The sequence below is a fragment of the Arachis ipaensis genome, chromosome B5, assembly GCF_059453495.1.
Source record: "Arachis ipaensis isolate K30076 ecotype BB chromosome B5, ASM5945349v1, whole genome shotgun sequence".
NCBI classification, from domain to species: Eukaryota; Viridiplantae; Streptophyta; class Magnoliopsida; order Fabales; family Fabaceae; genus Arachis; species Arachis ipaensis.
The window spans coordinates 32,399,799-32,420,199 of NC_142440.1; the positions used below are offsets into that span (position 1 = coordinate 32,399,799).

Here is a 20,401-nt window from a genome sequence, read left to right on the forward strand (position 1 = left end):
TTGGAAGGATTGGAAGTAATTGAGGATTAAATTGATAGTGTAGTAGTGTGTGATACTACAAGAAAAAGTAATATTTGTAACGAAAAAAATTATTACACAAAAATCAAAATTTTAAAACAAAAGGATTTTGTAACAAAAAAGGGCCGTTACAGTATGTCCCATTATAAACAGTTTTTGTAACAAAAAATGAAATTGTTACAATTTAAAGTAATATTTTATAATAAATTTTTCTCATACAAAAAACTAGAAGTCGTTACAAAAATGATAACAATTTTGACCTTTAAAATATTTTTCGTAACAATTTAAATGTGTCATAATATTTTGTTACAAAATACTACTTACTTTTATAACATTTTTTATTCTTAGTTACAAAAATAAAAAGTTCATTTTAAAATATTTAATTAAATAATTAATATATCAATTAATTTTTAAAACACACTAACTTAACATTTATATAATATATAATCATATAGATAATTAGAATATCTTACATGTCATTAAGATTCTTTTACAATAAAATAAGTTCTAGAAATTCAACTAAACACAACTTTTTTCTAACATAAAATTGTATCATATCGGAATAATTCTTGTATCTTCTAGCATATTTCAGTCAAGATGGCATCAATTTTGTACCCCTACAAATATGAACAATGAAAACCAAAATTAAAAAACAACACATAGCACTATCTTCATTAGAGTAAAAATTTAGAACTTACAAGTTAAAATTAACTAATTCTTTAAGAATCTATTCTCAAAGTTTAACACTAGCCAATCAAGAATGTAAATTATCAAGAATTAATAATTCAATATATAAACTCGGGCTAATTAATCATAATTCAATTCATTAAATTTACATAAGTATCAATTGACAAACAATCACTACAAAACACAATTTTACCAAAATCCTCATAACAAATATACTTGACTTTTTTTTATGCTTTTACACTCATAAAGTTTCATAATACGGTTTATGTCAAAACACAAAATAAGAACATTACAACAATTATCCTAATAAAAATTCAAACCTGAAAAGAGAAAATTCCAAAGCAGCAAATTATGCAAATTATGCATAAACTTAAAATAGCAACAAGTGATCCTTTGAAACAATCCAATATGGTTGACTTTTCTCATAATTGTAGATTGTACAGTATAAGCAGCAAGTATCAATGAGTCTTATTATACTTTTAATTACAGAGAGGTGCTAAACTCTCATTTATCAAAACAAAACTCTAAACCAATAGCATCTAAGCAATTAATTAGAGTTCTGAATTCTAATAAGATTCTAATATACATTTGAATGAAGACATTTGGATAGAATATTTGGGTGAACTTTTGAATTTGATAAATTTCTTCAAAGTAGCTAAAATCTAACCAAATCCTAACAATAATAGTAAGTACTTGCAAGGATTACTAAGTAGTAGCCACTTGAGAATCTAACATAGCGTTTGATAGCTGGCCTACATGTAAAATACCCCGTCCAATAGCCCATTTTCCATGTCGGCATACCTAACACATTCATGGCACAAATATCAAACAACAAGTTGGAAGGAATGATTTTTAAGTTGACAGCTTATTCATTGAATTATTTGCATTCGGACTCATGGAAAGTAGTCTTTAGTCTTGATTGGCCAGGCCTCATTAGCAGCATGTTTCGCATCGGTGTATATCGATGGGGTTGAGTAAAGGGCATGAACCCGGCCATCCTGAAGAAGCATTATCTAGAAGTACCATTAATATTTCAAAAAATTCTAAACACACAAATGCTTAACAAAATAAGTTTTATTTAATTTAGATTCAGTCAAATTTAGCAGGCCAAGCTGGAAGATAGTACATAGTTAGAAATCAATACTTAAGTAAAAAAAGTGATGAATTAAGGAAATCTTTGATGATATTAACTTGATTAACATAGTGAATAGACTTATCCAATTGGCAAAACCAGGTATGTGCATATTGGTACTTGAAATCTGTACTTGCATATTCTAAACAAGACACTTAGTCGAGCATTATTACTAATTAATTTTTATTGTCTTTCAGATTTTTCAACTCTAATAATCTATTTGAATCATCCAACCATTCCAATCCAATTCATAAGAATCGAAAACAAAGCCAGAAATAACAGTGTCAACAATAGTGAACAGCATCTTCGACTGGGACAAAATTGGAGTAGCTAAAGTATGATACTTTAGCAACACGAAAAACAGAGGTCGATAGAAGAAAAACACCAATCCAGAAAAACAGATTCAACAATCTATACAATCCTAATTTGTCAAAAAATTGGGGTATAAAATAATAATTTATTACTGATTAAGTAATATTAATATCAGTATAATAAATGAAAATAAAAAAAGGTTTCCATATAGGCATGAATGCATTTGTTGCTCGCTTAATAAACTACCATAATTATACACACAGAAATTCAGAGTGACATACTATATAGCTTTCAAAATTAGAATGAACCACTATAACTGAATTGCATATGGAAAGAAGACGGTGATAGATTACAATTACGTTGATTGCTCCTTCTCCTATATTCAGTTTGAGTTTTTTATTAGGTAGACTAATAGGTGCAATCTCATTCTTCTTTGCTTTTGTGACCTTCACTAACTTTGCATTTTTAGCAGGAAAAGTTTCCTCCTGCCACAACATATATAATAGAACAATTAAGTATATGGACAGAATAGTAACTGTTTACATGACTACTTATGATCTGAGTATCACACAAAACTCTAAAATAGTTGTGCTAAATAAAATATGATTTACAACAAGAAAAAAATTTAGCTCAGTCATCATTTCAGCAACAAATTCAACTTTCATAAAAAAATTAAAGGCATAGTGATGATTTACAGTAATGAAATTGAAAAAATAAAGAATATGGCCGAAGGAAGCTCACCTCCAGGCACCAACTAGATGATGGTTCCGTCTCCCGGCGACGGCAGAAACCAACTCCTTCTCCTCATCGCGTTCTGGTCCTCTCCGATGGCAGTGATAGATCTGGCAGCGACAGGAGTCACAATGCGCAAAATGGAGGAACCAACGGCAGCGATAGTGGCTGGAACGAACGGCGACGGCAACGGACCTTCAGCGGCAGTGACGGCACATGCAGTGGCAGCTCGCGGTGATGATGGCGACGCGGACCTCCACAACGACGATGGAACGGGACGTGACGGCAGCTCCCTCCTCCTCGTGCTTGCGCTCTTTCTCTCTCTCTCCTCGACGGCCACGCTGGGACGACAACACGCATTCGGCAGCGGTGAGACGAAAACGCGTGGCTTCACGGACGGTGAGGCGCGACGCCGGCGCGGGACAGTCCTCTCCCCTCTTCTCTTCTTCCTTCCGTCGTAGCCCACTCTCTTCCCTCTTCTCTCTTCCCTTTGTTTCTTTCTTATTTCGTGTGTGTGTGCAGCTCGGAAGAAGAAATGTCTGGGCTAGGATTAGATTCAATTAGGATTAAGATTAAAGTTAAAAAAAATAGATAAAAGTAGTATAAAAAATTAAATATTCAAAATGTTTCATTATTTTAAAAATTATAGAAGGATTTTAATTAATTTAAATTATTAAAATTTGATTTAATTATTTTAATAAAATAATTTTTAAAATATAAAGTTTTGATCAAATAAAATAAGAATAATTTTAAAATTTTAGTAAAAATTAGGACACTTAAATTTAAATTTAATTCTATCCTCTAATTATTTAAATTTTAAATTATACACTATTTTATTATTATTAAAAAGATTACTTATAAACCGTTATTAATTAAATTTAATTTGATATAAATAAAATTTAAATTTTGTTATTGGAATTGATTTTAAAAAATAATAATCCTTAAATTTATAAAATTATTTTTTATAATTAAATTTTTAAAAGGTCAGAGATTTATAATGCATGTGATAAGGTAGGTTATAGTATTTTTTAATTTTTAATTTTTTAATATTTTATTGTTAAATTTTTTTATTTGAAAAATTAATTTCTAATGAGAATTCATAGTTGATCCCTAATAGATATTAGATATATTAATTTTTTTAAAAAATTAAAAAATAATTTTTATAATTTTTTAAAATTAATAATTTAATTTTTAATATTTTATAAAAAATAATTAATTATGAAAACCAATATTTTTGAAAAACTAAAGTTTTGAAAAAAATTACCATGCAAAAAATTATATAAATAAGTTTTTTTAACACTAAAAATTGTAACATCTCGAAACAAAATTTTTTTTAGTTATAAAAAATTTTTAAATTTTGTGACAAAATCTTTTTTAGTTACAAAAAAATCTTTTACTATTGAATTTTGTGATAAATTAATTTTTTGTTACAAAATATTTTGAACTTTTGCAATAATTTAATTTTTTTGTTACAAAACATTATAAATTTTTGCAACAAAATACTATTTCGTTACAAAAACTAACGCAATTTGTAACAAAAGAAATCATGTTGTTACAAAATATTAAAACGTTTTATAACAAATTATTATGTTGTTACAAAACATTCTTATTTTGTAACTATAACTAATTTTTGTTACAAAAGAACAACAATTTGTAACAATTTAAAAATTGATACGAAATTTTTATTACAAATGCTTCATTTTCTTGTAGCGATATTGAGTTTTGGTTTGGTGTGATTGATTTGGTTTGGAGTTTTGGAAAACTAGAGAATTTTGCAAGTTTTGATAAAAGAGCCATACCTTGAATTCCGGACTCTCAATTTTGATAAAACTTGATTTAAATGAAATTGGATCCGAGAGGTTTAAAACGTTCAAAGAACAGATAAAAAAATATTTTAAAATGAAAAAGTTATGTGTGTTTGAAGTTTGTTACAAAAAATCTGAATTCTGCAGCAAACAACTTTTCAAAGAGTTTTGAGACATGCGTACACGGACATGGCCACATGATGCGGAGATTGTTCTCTGCCAAGAAACTCGCATACGTGGACCAGGGGTTGTGTACGCGAGTTTGTCAAATTTTACAAACGTGTGTATATGGACGGGACATGCGTACGCATGGCCCCTATTTTGTTGAAACTTTGTTTTGTGCTTTAAAGCACTCCTCTAGCTTTCTAAACCTCCGCAGTTGTTGTTTAAGACTCCCCTAGCTAGTATTTGGGCTTTGGGACGAGTGACAGTGTGTTTTGGATAAATAAAAATAGGTTTTCTCTGTTATTAGTCTAAAGACGGTGACTTAGGTTTGGGAAGTACTGAAGATGGGATAACTTGAGTGAGATGGCGAAGTGTAATGCTGGTGCTAATTGAGAAATAAAATGTGAATGACGAATTATGAGGATGAAGGTGAATAAAAGAAGTGATCCGGACACTATATCTCAGTATTGAAAGTGAGCTGGGCACTATATCCCAGGGTATTTATATGGTTTATGAACTTGAGAGAACTTGAGAATTGTGAATGATTATGATGAGTTGAGATAATGAAAGTTGATGAGAAATTGTTAAAGATTGAGGTTGATGAATCTGCTGAGTGCAAGCAGTGAATCACTGAATGATGAGTCATGATATTGTTGTTGTTGGTAAGTCGCTATGCGCCTTGGGCAAGGACAGTGGTGAATCCCGCTTGTCGAGGTAGTGGTGCCGGCATAGGAGCTGTGACTGTCTCCTTCCTACGTTCAAATGTGAGGGCTGAGGTAGTATCCTGCTCGCTTAACCTTCTTTGCCGCAAGAGTGAGCCGGACACTGTATCCCTGGATTAAGAGTGAGCAGGGTACTATATCCTTGGGATGCGCATGAAAGTGGGTCGAGCACTATATCCCAGGAACGATAGTGAGCATGGAACTATATCCCTGGGTGCACAAAGTGAGCCGAGAACTATATCCCAGGATGTGACAGAAAGGAGACATCCTAAAGGATGTCTCGGGTTGGAATGTTGAACCGACAAGTGATATCACAAGCCAAATAGGACAGGCATTCATCATATATATCTTCTATATGCTTGTTAGCTTTGCTTAACTTCATTATGCCTAAATGAATCACATGCTTACTTGCTATATATGTGTAATTACTTGTGCTTTACTTGTTTGCATTTACTTGTGGTTTCTTCTGGGTTTGAGGAGGCTCAATAGGCGACGGCGATAGGATCACATGGAGGATAGGTTGGTGAAGGCTGCGGGACAACGATGGCTAGTATTAGTTAGAAATTCCCTAAGTTAGATTACCCTATTGATGGTTTAAAATTATATATTTTGGTAAGTTTGATTCTTATGCATGTGGAAGTTCTAGGATTGCCTTTGGCTTCTCGGAACCTTATATCTTATCTATTGGGCACCGTTACCATACTGAGAACCTCTGGTTCTCATACCATATGTTGTTGTTTTTCAGATGCAAGTCGCAACTGGTGTGTAGAACAGAGTAGTGTCCACAACTTAACCGGCAAGTGCACCGGGTCATCCAAGTAATATCTCAGGTGAGTGATGGTCGATCCCACGAGGATTGCTGGACTAAGCAACAATGGTTATCTAATTGGCTTAGTCAGGCAAGCAGAAAAATGTTGTTGATGGTTGAAATAGCATAAAACATAAACAAGAGAGTAAAGAAAGCAATTAATAGGTTTGGTGTAAAAACGGTGAGAGAAAACAGTTAAGGTTTCAGAGATATTTACTTTTTTGTATTAAAACCTCTTACCAACTATTTTAACAATGCATGATTCATTCCATGGCAAAATGTAAATGACTAAACCCTAATCTCTTAGTGATTCAGTCTCCTCTAACCTTCATTAACCGCCACTCTTATGGTGACTTAATTCTGATTAGAAGGTTAAGTTCAAAACTAGTTTATAGCCACAAAACCCTAATTACCTAAAGCTAACTATAACACCCTAATTAGCCTAAGCCTTACCTCGCGTCGTAAAGCAAAGGTTAACCAGAGATTACGACAGTTCTAAACTCATACATAATGCATATATAGGAAGAATAGTATCATCTAGAAGCCCGATGAAAGATATAGCTCAAAAACAGAATTTTAAAGTGCAAAATGTACTAACGAATCCAGTAGCTGAAGGCACAAGAAACAAACAAGATATAACAAAAGATAAGTATATAATATCATAGGGAACTAGTCACGACTCGCGGAGTTTAAGCCGGCTAGCCATATACAGGTATACAGAATCTTACAGTTTGAAATCAACTTATATAAGTTTTGTTGTCTCAAATACATGCCTTTAGGAAAAATAAAATACAAAAGGAGAGATGTATAAACAAAATAAACCAAAAAGACTCCAAAAGAATCCAAGATTCTCCACTTCTGTCACCATCCAAAGCAACTCACCGAGGTGGGTTGCGACCCGCATCTGAAAAACACAACAGAGATATGGTATGAGAACCAGAGGTTCTCAGTATGGTAACAGTGCCCAGTGATGTAGGATATAAGACCCCGGGACGCCAAAGGAAATCCTAAGCTCCATATCCTTCACAAGATTCAACTTAAATCATTCTAAAACAAATAAGCATAATATACCAACTTGACTTAAATAAACCAGGTTATCTATCTTAGGGGATTTCTATTCTAAACAAACACCGCTGTCCCACAGTCTTCACCAACCTATCCTCCATGCGATCCCATTGAAGAGAGAACTTTTGCGTGGTCTAGAATTCAGAAAAAATTCCCGTTGCAAGTATAGCTTCTAAACCAACAAAAGTCCTTTCTTACAAAAGTTTTGGTTGTCACAAGTAACAAACCCCTTTTAAAATTGATAACCGAAGTATTTAAATCTTGGGTCGTCTTCTCAAGGAACTGCAGGGAAGTATGTTCTTATTATTGGTTATGAAGATTGTAAATTGGGGTTTTGAAGATGAGGAACAAGTAATTTAAATGACAGGTAAAATAAATAAATAACTGTAAAATAAACTTTTGGCAAGGTATGAGAAATTGGAAGTCCTATCCTAGTTATCCTTATCAATGATGATGAAGATTGAATCTTAATTCCACTTAGTTAGCCTTTACTTAAAGCAAAGAAAGGTCAAGTGACTAATTAGTTTGATCTTCAAATCCCAGTTAATCCCTAAGAAAAGATTGGGATTATTGAAGTTCAATTCAATTAGCAAAGATAACAATTATCAATCATGTTGAGTTTGATAACTCCTGAGTTACTGATTTCTTAACCAAGACCAAAAGGGGAAGAGTAAATCTACTTGAATAAAAATGTCTTCAGATTGGAAGCAACAGGAACATAAATAAAAGAAAGCAATCATAAACTGAAATACCTCAAATAACATTAATTCAAAGAATAATCTGTAACATAGAAGAATTCATAAATTAAATTGAGAAAATAAGTAATTAAAAAGGAATATTGAACCTGATAAAAAGAGATAATCCTGAAAGCAAAAGAAATCCTAATTCTAAATCCTAAAAGAGAGAGGAGAGAACCTCTCCCTCAAAACTACATCTAAATCATGAAAAGTAACTAAACTGGAGACTTTCTTTTGAATGGATGCATTCCCCCACTTCATAACCTCTGATCTGTGCCTTCTGGACTTGGATTTGGGCCAAAAAGGGCTTCAGAAATCGCTGGGAGCGTTTTCTGTAATTTCTGGTGCGTGACCTCTGTCACGCGTCCGCGTGGGTCACGCGGTCGCGTCATCTGGAGTTTTTCTTGTCACGCGGTTGATAAACCCCGATTTTGTGGTTTATCTTGTGCTTATTTTGGGGGATTTTATCAACTTTTCTCACATTTATTCAATGAAATAGCATGGTTTTGTAATTCTCCCATGATTTGTGCTTAAATGTGAAAACATGCTTTTTAGGCCTTAAAATAGCTAAATTTAATCCACTTTAATTCCATTCGATGCCTTTATGTGTTTGTTGAGTGATTTCATGTTCATAAGGCAAGTATTGGATGGAAGAAGTGAGGAGAAAAGCATGCAATGTGGGAGATCTCATGAAGAAATGAAGGAACCGTAAAGCTATCAAGCCCGACCTCTTCGCACTCAAACGACCATAACTTGAGCTACAGAGGTCCAAATGAGGCGGTTCCAGTTGCATTGGAAAGCTAACATTCGGGGCTTCAAAATGATATAAAATTTACCATATGTTACTTTGCGCTTAGGGGCGCGCACGCGCCATGTACACGTGCGCACCGATGCTGTCCGTGGCCCACCGAATTGAAATCGCCCCCAGCGATTTTGCAGCTCATTTTGGGCCCAATCCAACCCATTTATGATGCTATTGAACCCAATGATTGAGGGGGGAATGAACCAAGTAGTCATAGTTTAGTTTTCATCATGTTTTAGGTTAGAATTCTAGAGAGAGAGGCTCTCTCCTCTCTCTAGATTTTAGGGTAGTTTAGGTTTAATTTTCTTAAATCCAACTTTTAATTCTTGTTTTAATTTAGTTTCTCCTTTTAATTTCTTGTTATTACATCTCTATTCTTCTAGTTTTACTTGTCATTTTCTTTATTTTGCCATTTTTATGTTTATGAACCATTGTTGAATCTTAATCTTCTTTAATGCAATTTTATGTTTCCATGTTCTTTTAATTGATGATTTGAATTGTTGATTTACTTTTCTTGCAATTGATAGTTGGTAGATTTATATTTCTTGCATATTTTATTATGCTTTCCATTTGTACCTACCAAGTGTTTGACAAAATGCTTGGTTGGGCCTTAGAGTAGATTTTGAGCATTCTTGACTTGGAAAGAGTAATTGGGTAATCTTGAGTCATGAAAACCCAACTCATGTTAGTGATCTAGAGTTGTTAGCTAATATTGTTTCCATTGATGCTAATCTTTTGCTAATTTAATTAGTGAGTTGATTAGGACTTTTGGAATATTGTTTCCATTGACGCTAATCTTTTGCTAATTTAATTAGTAAGTTGATTAGGACTTTTGGATTGAGATTAGCTAGTCTTATTAGACTTTCTCTCATGGAAGATAATATGATACCTTCTTCCAATGTTGAAGATGACATAATAAGATAAATTCTTGTTATTATTGTGGTATGATTGATTAGTCTTGTTTGACTTTCTCCTTATTTGTTGGGGTTGACTAAATAAGATGAATTAATCATTGCATTACTAGGATAGAAAGCCTATGATCTCAATCTTTGCCATGAATGTCTCTCTTTATTAATTTCTTCCTTTAATTGCTTGCTTACTTTACTCTTTTTGTTATTTAATTTTTCTTGCCATTTACTTTCTTGCAAAAATATAAAACCAACCCCCTAACCCCCTTTATAGCCAATAATTGAGCATTTCATTGCAATTCCTTGTGAGACGACCCGGAGTCTAAATACTTTGGTTAATTCTTATTGGGATTTGTACTTGTGACAACCAATATTTTTTATTGGGAGGATTGTTTGTTGGTGTAGAACTATACTTGCAATGAAAATTTATTCATTTGAGGAAATTCTATACCACCGACAAATTCTCTTAAATCAGCGGTCGCGTCAGTCATACGTCTGCGTCAATCACGCGGTCGCGTCACTGCCATTTTGTGCTGGCATGGGCCGCGTCGTCCATGCGATCGCGTCGCTGCCAGTTTCTTCAAAAACTCCGTTTTATGCTTTCCTTCCATTTTTGTATGTTTCCTTTCCATCCTTTAAGTCATTCCTGCCTTAGAAGATCTGAAATTACTCAACACATGAATCACGGCATCGAATGGTAATAAAAGGGGTAATTAAAATAATTATTTTTAAAGCATAAGAAACATATTTTTCACATACATCACATAATAAGGAATGGAAAGTAAAACCATGCAATTTTCATGAATAAGTGAGTGAAGGATTGAATAAATCACTTAATTTGAGCACAAAATATATCATAAAATATGGGTTTATCAACCTTCCCACACTTAAACAGTAGCATGTCCTCATGCTAAATCCAAGATAAAGAGTAAGGTAAGGTTAAAGTGGTGGAATCTCATGCAATGCAATCTATTCTAAATGCAACTACCTAAATGAATCATGCAATTCTAATTTTTATTCACTTGTATATAAAGCTTACATGTAGTCAAATTAATTCACATTCTCAATGAATCATATATATATATATATATATATAGAGCCAAACCTTAGATAATGATAAAGCACTTTTACAATTGAGATGGGAGAGAAAGACATTTTACAAGCTTGCAAGACAATTAACAATTTAAGCAGAGATATATGTTGATGAGCTATTGAACCCTCAATGGATTTCGTGTTTACTCTCTAGTCACTCAGTGTTTATTGGGTTAATCACTCTATTCTTCTTTCTATCCTTACTTTCTATAACTTTGTTCTTCATCTAACTAATCAACAATTATAGAATACAGTCATACAAAAATCATGAGGTCTTTAATCAAGGTTGCAATGGGGCCAAGGTAAAGGTAAAGGTGTATGTATAAGGCTAAGTGAGCTAATAAGTGAATCCTTGATTAGTCTAAGATTTCACCTAACATACATACTTTGTAAAGCAAGAATTTCTTTACCTATTCACCCAAATTTTCCCATTGTTGATGTTACATGCTCACCCATTAGTTTTAATTTTGTCCCATGTGTATTGCTTTATTTTGCATTTGGGGAATTCTTTTGTATCCCCTTTATTCAAATACTGAAAAATAATTTTTTTTAATGCACATGGTAATTCAATTATTTTGATTTCACATGAGCATTCTTCCCAAAATTTTTATTTTGAATTATTTTATTCTTTTTAACTTTCTACCCTTTGTTTTTATCATCCATGTTCCCAATAGGTTTCCCACACTTAAACAATACACACTTTCTATCTTAAGCTAACCAAGGATTCAACTTGGGATTTTTATTTTGTTTTTCTGCTTAAGGCTAGTGTTGTGGTTTATAGAATAAGAGGGGATTTAAAGGCTCAAGGGGGTTAACAAGGGTGATGTAAAAGGTAGGCTAATTTGGGATAAGTGAGCTAGAATCAAACAATGGCCTCAATCACTTTCTTGGTATGTATCTATATTCTATAATCGGACATATAGATTAAAACAAAGTAAAGAACACCAGAATAAAAAAGAAGGGCGGAACTCACAGGAATAAAAAATATGGTTTGGTTCTAACCATACAATTAAGCTCAAAACTCACAGGCTGTGTGTTCTCTAACTCAAAAATCATATATCAGTTATATATGTCATGCAAGTAAAAATTAAGAGTTCCCATTATTCTCAATGTAAATCCTAAGGTGGCTTTAAAGTTTTAGTGTTTCTCCTTGATGAAATGTTGTTAACTAACTAACATGTAATGCTATATACAAGGTGTGTGGATTGTTTTTATTATGTTAAAGTCTCTAGTTTACTTCCTTTTTATATTTTTAATTTAAACTAAGTTATCTTATGCTAAAAAGGCTAAACTATACTAATTAATCCACAATTTCTATAACTAATAAGTTAGAATTGCAACTAAACTAAATGGCTAAAATATGAACTAAAGTGCAACATGCAGAAATATAGTAAAAATACATGAAAATAGCAATGTATAAATACTGAAAAAATAAAAAAATAAAAAGAAAAATACAAAAAAGTAGCAAAATAAAGTAAAAGAGTCTGTAGTGGTTCACCAAAAGAATACGCCAGAGATGGCGACCTCCCCACACTTAAAATGAAGCATCGTCCTTGATGCTCACTCAAGCAGGGTGTGAAGCGGTGTCATCACTAGAAGGATGGGTAGTCGGAGTCTCTGTGGTGGTGGTCTGAGGATCTGCCTGCTGCAGAGGAGGTGCTGACTGAATAGGAATCTCTGGGTCTGCAGCCTGAATCTGAGGCGGAGCCTCCTGCTGTGATGCAGCCTGCGCCGTGCCTGCCTGCGCAGCCTCTCTCTGTGGATGGGTCTCTGCCTCGTGATCATCTGCCTCCTCCTCAGATGGCTCTGATGGTGTGTCAGGCTCAGAGGGGATGTCGCCGCCAGATCGTATCATCAGCTTCAGGTGCTCATAGCATCGCTTGCTGCGACGCTCAGATCTCTCATATCAGCGCCGATTGCGGCACTCCATCTGGTCTAGCTGCTGAAACAGGCAGTGTACTAGGTGATAAACTGGCTCTGAGGCAGGTGGAGGTGCAGTGGTGGTAGCAGGGGTAGCTGTAAAGGAATAGGGGCCAGCAGACGGTGTGGCTGTCTCACCAGGAGCTGTGAGGAATAGAGGTCTGTAGCCCAAAGCGAGAAAGTTTATGCTGTGAGGGATAATCTTCTTGCATTCTGCAGCAGGTGGCTTCTCATCAGCATCCTCCCAAGGCACGTCAGCTCGACGGCCTAGCTATGTAATCAGATATGGAAAGGGGAGAGTGCCTCGGACGTGGACCCTGGCCATGTAGTACCGGATGAAGCGTGGCAGGTACAGGTCCTTACCCTCCATCACACACCATAAGAGGGTGATCATAGCGGCAGGTAGCTCCGTCTCATGGGTACTCGACATAACAAAGTTGCTCAGGATCTAATGCCATAGCTGAGCCTCATCATTTAAGTAAATCCGCTTGATTCCTTTAGGCATGGTGGTGTTCTGACCCATGACCCATGGAACAGTCGGGTCAAGGGCTATCCTTGCCTTGACGGCATCCCAGTCAAACTTCATGAAGCGCATGTCCTCCTCAGTCTTTTGATAACCATCTGGCTGATCAGATTTAGGCAGAAGCTTCAGAATATCCTCAATGACCTCTTCAGTGACCAGTATCTGCTTCCCTCTTAGGTTCACTATATCTAGGGAAGTTTTGAAGTAATTGCAGTAAAACTCTCTTACCCAAGAAGCATTGACCTCAGTCGGGTTTCTCTCCAGGAAGAACCAGCCTCTTTGTTTGATCTGATCAGAGGTGTATTGCTGGAGTTCTTCCGGAATTTTTAGAGTCCGCTCCAGGTACAGGTTCCTGGAGGTTGTAAACACCGGATACTTTAACTCGCAGTATTTGTTTGCAAACTTGATGGGATCAGTAGCAGGGAGTAGCTGGTCAGCCTTCTCCTGCGGAGTAAAGTGTTTCTCCCACCAGGAGTCATCATGCATGATGTCCAGGATGGACATAGAGGATTCTCCTCTTTTTCGTTTGCCAGTTGTTGCCTTTCCTTTTTCTTTTATTTGGGTGTCAGACATCCTGAAAAATAGGAATCAAGGATATAATAAAAACAGGAAAACAAGAAGGCAAATAACAAAAGAAGCACATAATGGCAAAGGAGCAGTATAGTAATAAAAATGAGTTAAGTAAATGTGCATTAAGGATTGTATAGGAGTTAAAAGTTCGAGAAGAAAAATTCACAATCCAAAATGTATTAGAATTCATGTTAATTAGGAAAAATTACCATCATGCCTTGGTTAGAAGGTTAAAGAGAATAGTGAAAAACCAGAAGAGATGTTTTGAAAGGTAAGTAGGTTAGGAATGAAAAAGAGGTAAGGAAGTTGAAATCAGTGAGAAAGTCAGAGTAAGTGGCATGATGATCATTTTCTAAGTAACAAGCATTCACAATTAGAAGCTACAGTTAACTCATATCCAAGCAAGGAAATCAGGTTGATGATGATTCAGATAGATATAGAAATAGCAAAAATTGGAATCTAAACATCAAAAATGCAGATTATGAACCAGAAAATCAAAAAGAATAAGAAAGCTTGCCCCGGTATTCATGAATTGGTTTGGTAAAAGTAGAGTAAAGCAGAGTTCAAAGTGCCAAAACCAAGACATGAATGGAAACAAAACAGTTTACAGAAAATTGGGCAACATTCCGGCTAAAATTGGATGTTCCCGGAAAATAAACAGCAACAGAATAGTTCATATAAGTTAAAATAAACTGCAAATAGAAATAAATAAGATGAACATGAAGGAACATTCGCAATAGCAGCATGAATAGTAAGAACATCATATAAACAATACATAGAGCACAGCAACAGCAGAATTGCAAAAAGTATAAAGCAAGTAGCATGAACAGCGCAATTAATCAGGCCTAAATCCACTAACCACATCCTAGGCTACGTAACCACCTAGAATCCACTACAACATGCATATCTAACTAGCCTAATTATGAACATGAATAGAAAAATATGTAATTAACTAGGGATTGAAAGAAGGGTGGCGTTCGGCGGAACCTGGAAGGCGTATGAATGAAAGTGGGGCAGAGAGATGGCTGGGGGATGGTGGTGGTGGTGGCTGACGCGGCGGTTGAGGGTGGTTGGCGCGGCGGTAGTTGTTCGGAGGCAGGAGGTTTCGGGTAGGTTAATGGGGGTAGGGGTTAAGGGGGAATGATGGGAGAGGTTGAGGGTGGTGGTGGAAGGCGCGGCGGTGACGGCGGTGCGGTGGGGGTGGTGGTCGCGGAGGGGGCAGCGGTGGTGGAGGGAAGAAGAGGAAAGAAGAAGAAGGAAGAGAGGGAAGGAAGAAGGGGGTGGCGTTGCGGTGGGGTCTGGGTAGTCGACGGTGGGGCGGTGGTCGGTGGTGGCTGGAAGTTGGTGGTGGTTGGTTGCAGAGAAGAGAGGAAGGAGAAGGGGGTTGGGGGGCGCAAATGGGTAGGGTTTCACGTGGCTGGGTGTTATCGAATTTGAATCCACGCGATCGCGTGGGGCACGTGGTCGCGGGGCTGAGGTGGAATGGGGGTTGACGATCGCGTGAGTGATGCGATCGCATGGAATGGGTAAAAGGATGAATGACGCGGTCGCGTGAGGCATGCGAACGCGTCACTGGAAATTGTGCTAAATGCACAATTCCTGCGTCGTTTCAGCGCAACTCTCTGTCTCCTTTGGGGTGTTGTGCTATCCACGCGACGCGATTGCGTCGCTCACACTTTCGCGTAGGATGGGTGTTGTGCAAGTGACGCGATCGCGTCAGGGACACGACAGCGTGGGTCATTTTGTGCGAAACGCACAACAGTCGCACAATTCCAGCCCAACTTTCTGGGCGTTGGATCCTTACGCTGATTTCCAGGTCACGCGACCGCGTGAATGACGCGGACGCGTGGGAAGTGTTTTTCGCAACTGACGCGATCGCATGAGTGATGCAGTCACGTCACGCGCCCTTCTTCTTTTTTTATGCAGGTATGCAATTATGCAGTATGCAATGTGAGTGAATAATATTCAGGTTCAATTGAAAAGGAAATAAAAATAAATAACACGAAATAAAACTGAAAAAGAAACGACCATACCATGGTGGGTTGTCTCACACCTAGCACTTTTAGTTAAAGTCCTTAAGTTGGACATTGGATGAGCTTCCTGTTATGGCGGCTTATGTTTAAATTCATCCAGAAATTTTCACCAATGTTTGGAATGCCAATGGCCTCCGGGGTCCCAAACTAGGCATGTAAAGCTTCTATGTAGCTTCAAACAGATTCTCAGGTTCCCGGGGTGGCGAAAGTTAGAATAGATTCCAGGATCCCAAACCTTGGATCTATATTTTTCCATCCGTGCGGTTTAGAAAGTAGATTCTCACCATGGTGACCAAACATTTTCCGAGATCCATTCGATTGATCATGATGCCAATCCGTGCACTTCGAGTTGAAGAGTGGAATCTTATTGAACCTTGTGCACCAGCTCTGAGTACGAGCCATTTTTCTCTTACTCTTAAAGCCGCAGAGAGCTCTAAGCTGGCCATCTGTTTCAAGCAACCCATATTCAAGTGGAAAAATAAAGCTAAAGGTTAAGGATTGTACCCACTTGAAGCTTGTATTGGGTGGTAATGGCCTTGGGATAGGTGTTTCCAGTGGTTCTGTAAGTTCTACTCCCTTGTACTCTTCTGTGAATTTCTCCACTTCCTTGCAGATTTCTTCAAATGCATTCATGTCCTGATCAAAGCCTTCTATGTCTTCCTCGTCACTTAAGTCATAAACGGGAGGTTGAGAGAAATCTACCTCCGCATCATCTTCGTATTCATTTGGGAAAGATTCTTCGATCTCAGAGAATTCACTTGCGGATGCAAGTTCATTACTAGGAGAACTTGACTTGAGATTATCATCATCAAGGAAACTTGCTTCTTGGATTATTCCGTCTAGTTCTTCATAAAAGACTTGCTTTGGGAGTTGTGCACTATCCTCCTTAGCATCAATTGTAACGTCCTTGACAGAATTTTCCACAATTCTGGATTCCCATGGAAGTTCAGCTTCTCCTAAGTCTTCAACCAACTCTTCTTCTTTTACAATGACAGCTTCCTTTACTTGTTCAAGTACGAAGTCATGCCCTGTTCTGTCCACTGGATTTTCTAGTATCTCCTTCATACTACGCTCTTCATTAGATTGTCCACATGGGGCTGTGGGAGGTCCTTGAATGTTCGAATGTCTAGAAGATAATTGACTTATTGCTTGCTCCAGTTGATGAAGGGTTGTTTGAAGTTGATCTACTGTTTCCTTGAGGCGAACCTCTAATTCTCGGGGTGATGGATTTGGACGTGGTATATGGGGAAGTGGTGGTGTTTGGGAGTAATTGGATTAGAATTGGGGTAAATGAGGATCATATGGTGGTGAATGGTGAAAAGGAGCTTGTGAGTGGGGTGGCTCGAAGTTATGTTGAGAGGATGGCCTATAAGCATAGGGTGTGGCTTGTTGCTAACTACAAGGTTGTCCACCATGTCTATTGGCTTGGTATGCATTGTAGAATGGTCTTTGTGCATGATATCTTGGAGGGTGTTGTTGCCTAAAGGGTTGATCAGATCCTCTTGGCTCCATCCATCTTTGATTGCTCTGACCTTGATGCATGTTCCTGTTAAAACTTTCACTCCTTTCAACAATATTAGAACCAAACTCAAAGCGAGAGGGGTGAGAATTCATAGTAGCTAATGGAAATAAAAGGAGAAAATAAAGACAACTAAACAAGTAAAAGAAAAATATTTACAATAACCAATAATAAGGCACACGATTGCAGTTCTCCGGCAATGACGCCATTTTAAAGAGAGAACTTTTGCGTGGTCTAGAATTCAGAATAAATTCCCATTGCAAGTATAGCTTCTAAACCAACAAAAGTCCTTTCTTACAAAAGTTTTGGTTGTCACAAGTAACAAACCCCTTTTAAAATTGATAACCGAAGTATTTAAACCTCGGGTCGTCTTCTCAAGGAACTGCAGGGAAGTATGTTCTTATTATTGGTTATGAAGATTGTAAATTGGGGTTTTGAAGATGAGGAACAAGTAATTTAAATGGCAGGTAAAATAAATAAATAACTGTAAAATAAACTTTTGGCAAGGTATGAGAAATTGGAAGTCCTATCCTAGTTATCCTTATCAAAGATGATGAAGATTGAATCTTAATTCCACTTAGTTAGCCTTTACTTAAAGCAAAGAAAGGTTAAGTGACTAATTAGTTTGATCTTCAAATCCCAGTTAATCCCTAAGAAAAGATTGGGATTATTGAAGTTCAATTTAATTAGCAAAGATAACAATTATCAATCATGTTGAGTTTGATAACTCCTGAGTTACTGATTTCTTAACCAAGACCAAAAGGGGAAGAGTAAATCTACTTGAATAAAAATGTCTTCAGATTGGAAGCAACAGGAATATAAATAAAAGAAAGCAATCATAAACTGAAATACCTCTAATAACATTAATTCAAAGAATAATCTGTAACATAGAAGAATTCATAAATTAAATTGAGAAAATAAGTAATTAAAAAGGAATATTGAACCTGATAAAAAGAGATAATCCTAAAAGTAAAAGAAATCCTAATTCTAAATCTTAAAAGAGAGAGGAGAGACCTCTCCCTCAAAACTACATCTAAATCATGAAAAGTAACTAAACTGGAGACTCTCTTTTGAATGGATGCATTCCCCCACTTCATAACCTCTGATCTGTGCCTCCTGGACTTGGATTTGGGCCAAAAAGGGCTTCAAAAATCGCTGGGAGCGTTTTCTGTAATTTCTGGTGTGTGGCCTCTGTCACGCGTCCGCGTGGGTCACGCGGTCGCGTCATCTGGAGTTTTCCTTGTCACGCGGTTGCGTCAGTCATGCGTCCGCGTCATATGCGTTTCGCTCAAAGCGCGCGATCGCGTCAATCACGCGACCGCGTCACTGCCATTTCGCGCTGGCATGCGGCCGCGTCGTCCATGCGATCGCGTCGCTGCCAGTTTCTTCAAAAACTCCGTTTTATGCTTTCCTTCTATTTTTGTATGTTTCCTTTCCATCCTTTAAGTCATTCCTGCCTTAGAAGATATGAAATTACTCAACACACGAATCACGGCATCGAATGGTAATAAAAGGGGTAATTAAAATAATTATTTTTAAAGCATAAGAAACATGTTTTTCACATACATCACATAATAAGGAAGGGAAAGTAAAACCATGCAATTTTCATGAATAAGTGAGTGAAGGATTGAATAAATCACTTAATTTGAGCACAAAATATATCATAAAATATGGGTTTATCACCCATCGCCACCGTCTTTCGAACCTCCTCAATCCCAGTAGAAAGCACGGGTAATATACAATGCAAGTAAAGCACAAGTAGAAGCATATAAGGCAAATAATTCAGATAGCAAGTAAGCATGTTATTAAATTAGGCAAGCCATTCTAAGTAAACAAAGCATACAAACAAATAGAAAATGCATATGATGAATGTCTGCCCTACTGGCTGTGATATCACATTGTCGGTTCAACTGCCAACCCGATACATCTCCATGGAGACGTCGCCCTTCGAATTTCTCATATGGGAACCCTCGAGATATAGTGCCCAGATCACTGTCCAGGTACCGACGCCTGCTCGCCCTATAGATCCGAAGGGATGCGAGCGGGATACTCTTGCCTCAGACCTCACATCTCAACGTAAGCGGGATTAACCATCGTCCTTACGCCGCTGCCGCTACCTCGACAGGCGGGATTAACCACCGTCCTTGCCAGGCGCATAGCCTCTCATATTCTCAGTAAAAATATTATTTCAGTGGTTTTCAGAAAACATTTTCAGTATACAGAGATCCATCATCTCAATCCGAGTCCCCGACTCACCTCAACCACTGTCCATTCATAACTTAGTTTCCAAGTATCAACAGTTCATCATTCCTCACCTCATACATCAATCTTCCTTCTCCTAATGTCAAACCACTCTCAGCACGCCAGAATCCTAGGCCTCCATTTTCTAATTTACCTTAAAATCATGTACTAGAACCCTTAAGTTATATCCCATGTTCCAATACTCAAGACTAGGCCTAAAAATCTTAAAATAGTGTTAAAGAAGCTTACAACCTTGTTGGGAAGGTAGAATGGTTGAAAACAAATAAAATTTTTAGAAGCAGGACGTGTGCGGCCGCACAAGGGTCTGTGCGTGCGCACACTCCTAAAAAAATTAAAATACGTGCATACGCACAGGGGTGTACGTACGCACAGGTACCAAGTTTTACAAAACTATTCACTCGCACAACCTGTGCCAGCGTCCCCAACAGATTAGCCTCCCCAACGTGTGCGTCCGCACAAGCCTGTGCGTCCGCACAGGTTGAAATTCTTCCTTGGATATGTGCGCGCACAAGCTGTGCTAGCGCTGCAAACAGAACGCACTTCTCTGCCTGTGCGTGCGCACAGGTCGAAATTTCTGCAGGGTGTGCGT

The 20,401-nt window shown here is 37.0% G+C and overlaps 1 long non-coding RNA gene across 1 annotated transcript; it reads right to left on the reverse strand.

Moving 5' to 3' along the window:
* Window positions 1-1,048: 1,048 nt before the first annotated feature.
* LOC148563778 (uncharacterized) lies at window positions 1,049-3,415 on the reverse strand. The gene is made up of 2 exons (XR_015883613.1): window positions 2,891-3,415; window positions 1,049-2,634 (listed from the first exon to the last, which is right to left on the reverse strand). It is a non-coding gene; the product is annotated as an uncharacterized LOC148563778 (long non-coding RNA).
* Window positions 3,416-20,401: the final 16,986 nt, after the last annotated feature.